At 44.6% G+C, this 4,195-nt stretch overlaps 1 long non-coding RNA gene across 1 annotated transcript; it reads right to left on the minus strand.

The window, feature by feature from the left end:
- Positions 1 to 2,548: 2,548 nt before the first annotated feature.
- Positions 2,549 to 4,136, minus strand: LOC310765703. The gene is made up of 2 exons (XR_014549752.1): positions 4,063 to 4,136; positions 2,549 to 3,422 (listed from the first exon to the last, which is right to left on the minus strand). It is a non-coding gene; the product is annotated as an uncharacterized lncRNA (long non-coding RNA).
- Between the last annotated feature and the right edge of the window lie 59 nt (positions 4,137 to 4,195).

Below are 4,195 nucleotides of genomic sequence, written 5' to 3' on the forward strand. Positions count from 1 at the left end.
ACAGACATTTTCACCACTCCAGGGCTGCAATCTAAGAAAAACTCCTTGCTTGGACCAAGTTTCAGTTTATTCACCATCAGCCAGTTCATTTCCAACCCTGAACTCTAAGGATCCTTAGAAGGTGCTTCATAGCAAGATTGGTTCATGTGGTTCACATGGAAAAGAGAAGTGGATATAATACTGATAATCCACACCAAATCCCAGAATGCCCATGCCCAGAAGATTCATGTACATATTTACACAGGAGAGTGGAAAGTTTAGGCAATGCAACCCTTGGTTTTAAAAAACTTTCCCATCCCTTCTCTAGAGCCTTTCAGCAATGCAGGAACCATGGGAGTTCAATGCCCACAACCACTAATCACGCCAGTCATTTGATGATGACAAGAGACAATTTACCACACACACACAACCTTCATACTGCAATCTTATACCCACTTCCCTGGGGGTACATCCCACTGTACTCATTTATGCTGTTAAGAACACATGTATAGAATTGTGCTTTAAATTGTTTTGGCTCTTATACTAACCAAACTTACTTGGAAGTGAATCACTCCCCCCCCCGGTGTGACTCACTTCCAAGTAAACATGATTAGGGTGGGGCTGTTTCTCTGTACAATTTTGCCATTTGGAGTACAAAGTTATAAAAGATAGAAAGAATGGGATTACATTGTTTTCAAGCAGTTACATGCATTTAAGTACGTCGTCATGAGGCAAATTCAGCCAGCTTGTTTCTACAGTGGTACCTCAGGTTACAAATGCTTCAAGTTACAGACTCCACTAACCCAGAAATAGTGCTTCAGGTTAAGAACTTTGCTTCAGGATGAGAACAGAAATCGTGCTTCGGCGGCGCGGCAGCAGCAGGAGGCCCCATTAGCTAAAGTGGTGCTTCAGGTTAAGAACAGTTTCAGGTTAAGAACGGACCTCCGGAACGAATTAAGTACTTAACCCGAGGTACCACTGTATTAACAATAATTGCATTGTAAACAGAGACTCAAATCCTGTAGACCTGGTTACATGGAAGCAGCTTTAGTGAATAAGCAGGTGAGTTTGCTTCAGGATTGTTCTAAAAAATGGCTTTGTTCATGATCAAGCTGTTCTCTATTGGGTGCTGTCCAGCTCACTACTTCATTTCTAAATGACAATGAGCAGTGCTGGAAAACTTTTCATCTTTAAGCAACAGCCTCTGATATTAAATCCCTTTCCTCTAACCTCAGATGTTAGGAATGGCTGTGGTTACTAAGTGCTAAGAGAAAGTGCACGTGTTTAGGTGCACTTTTATTAATTACTACTTATCTAACCTTGATACTGAAAAAAAGATGCAGGGGTTCAGCATTGTTGAGCTGAATTCAAGGTGTGTTCCGATTGAAAATGAGTTAAGAGCTGCTAGGTTTTTATGTTTGTTTGCTGTATTAATTCTTATTCTATTAATAACATACCCTTTTAACAAATCTACTTCTCTGAGATTCAACATCTGCAAGGCTGTCAACTAACCAGAAAAGAACTCTGGCCTGTTCCTGTGCATTTAACAGCAGCTTGGTCGGCAAGAAATCAGAAGTTGCTTTCACAGCATAGAGCTAAGTATTGCCTCCTGCTAATGCTTGAAGCTGAAGCTGATGTTTACAACACTGTAGAGTTTTTTGGTTTTTTTTTAGTGGCAATCCTTAGGTATCTGTGTTGAGTTATTTGGCTTTCTGGAATGATCCTAAAAACCTTTAGGCCTTTGAAGCCCTTAAGTCCCCAAGTATCACATGGCCTATGCTCTTAGCATGGTGAAGAACTGGAAGAAAATATAAAGCAGGCATAATGATTCCATCTCTTTGATTCCATAAACCAGTACACAGGATAGCTGTGTAGTATAGTATCTCCTGTGCATGTAGAAGGGCCAAGGTTCAATTCCTGGCATCTTTAGGCGGGGCTGGGAGAGACCCCATCTGAAACCCTGGAGAACTGCTGCCAGTCAGTGTAGACCAGGCACCCCCAAACTCTGCCCTCCAGATGTTTTGGGACAACTCCCATCATCCCTTGCTAACAGGACCAGTGGTCAGGGATGATGGGAACTGTAGTCCCAAAACATCTGGAGGGCCAAGTTTGGGGATGCCTGGTGTAGACAATAGTAGATGGATCAATGGTTTGAAACTGTATAAGGCAGTTTCTTATGCTTCTGTATATCTGAATACAATATTTGCTTCCCATGTGCGTGGGGGGATATTAATAAATACTTTAATGCATTATGAGCATTCATGAATTACAGACAAGGTGCTAAGTAAGTTTTGTTTCTGACTATTCTGAGGTGAACTTCTTTATCTCAGCTGACTCATATTTCTAGTGGATGCATCAACCTGCCACAGAATCAGCATTCTAAATCTCCTGGTGTTTGTATGACTCAGGAAACTGCAGAACTCATATTGCCTGTGACCCACTATAATAAACTGGAAATGCAGCATTGTAGTAGTTTCAAAACTCATTTTCAGTAATGCAATGAGAAATTTGAAAATGTCAATCCAATACTATTTTTTGTTGATTTTTACATAAAAATAGAACCACCAGATTTTATACATATATACTCAAAAAGTCCAATTTATTTCAGTGGACTTTATTGAAAGTAAGTTTGTATAGACTGCAACCTGATGCTGCAAACCTGATGGAAGAAAATTACATTGAAACAAGTGGTGCTTCCAGGTTAAAGTAAAGGTAAAGGGACCCCTGACCATAGGTCCAGTCGTGACCGACTCTGGGGTTGCGGTGCTCATCTCGCTTTACCGGCTGAGGGAGCCGGCGTACAGCTTCCGGGTCATGTGGCCAGCATGACTAAGCTGCTTCTGGCAAATCAGAGCAGCGCACGGAAACGCCATTTACCTTCCCGCCGGAGCGGTACCTATTTATCTACTTGCACTTTGATGTTCTTTCGAACTGCTAGGTTGGCAGGAGCAGGGACGAGCAACGGGAGCTCACCCCGTTGCAGGGATTCGAACTGCTGACCTTCTAATCAGCAAGTCCTAGGCTTTGTGGTTTAACCCACAGCGTCACCCGCGTCCCACTTCCAGGTTAGCATGGATAAAATAAACCAATTTCATTTTTCAAGTAAGAATAGATCATTTCAAACACAATGGAAAGTTGAAATGTATTAGAAATGAACAAAACCAGGATTAAGTTTTACTGAAGGACGATTCTTGGAACCCAAGGAATAACAGCATTTGAAATCTTAACATCTACATATTTACTAGTAAATAAATCATTGAGATCATTCCTCTTCTCCCAGGACTTTTAAACGGGGGTGAGGGTGTTGTTGTTTTTGTTTGTTCCAATGTTATGCATTTCTGTGTTTTTATATTGTAAACCGCCCTGTGATCCTCGGATAAACGGTGGTGTAATAAATAAATAAATAATGAGGCTTTCTTCCCAGTATGTTTCGTATTGCAGTCCTAAAGAAAAGAAGAAATGATGAATTAACTAGGAGGCTCACTCCACTCGCCAACACTAACTGCCAGAGCTTCTCCCTTCCCACCCGATGCGACTACCACTAAGCTCACTTTCCCCTACCCCAACTCTGAAGCCTTTCCTGTCTTCTATTCCGCAGCCCCACTCTGCACCCGTTTCCACTGCCACCGGCCATGTGCACGTCTCCCACTCCCATGAAAATTGTGCCACGGAAAAAAGCAGGCAAATGCAACCTTCGTCCCTTCCTCTCCTGGGAGAGACTCATCTGCAAGATCGGGGTGCCAACTTGAATAATCGATCACAAGATGCGGCACACACGAACATCATTTGATTAGCAATGGCTATTAATTTTGGGAGAGGGGATATTTGGGGAATATTTTAGGGGCGGGGCAAAGGGACCTCGGCTGCCATCCTGTAAGGCCCCCAGCTGTTCCTGGGCTCCGGCTCCCACCAGCACCCCACGTGCATACACGTGGTGGAGACTGGGAGTCTGGCAGTACCTGGGCGGCCACAGGTGAGCCAGCCAGAACCGCAACACGGCCGGTAAATTGTCAGGACTCAACGGGGGGGGCCAGGCGTCTCCCCAATAAACTCACTAGGGCTGCGCCCCCCCCCCCGTCCCACCTCGCCGCTCAGAGCAGCGAGCCCGCCTTCGGAACAGTCCCGCCGGGACTCTCGCCTCCTTCCCACGGCAGGCGCCGGAGGTCACCATCTCGCGAGAGCGCCTCGATCTCGCCCGGCGGAGCCGCTCCGCTCT

Source organism: Podarcis filfolensis, assembly GCF_964270895.1.
Source record: "Podarcis filfolensis genome assembly, chromosome: 6".
NCBI lineage: Eukaryota > Metazoa > Chordata > Lepidosauria > Squamata > Lacertidae > Podarcis > Podarcis filfolensis.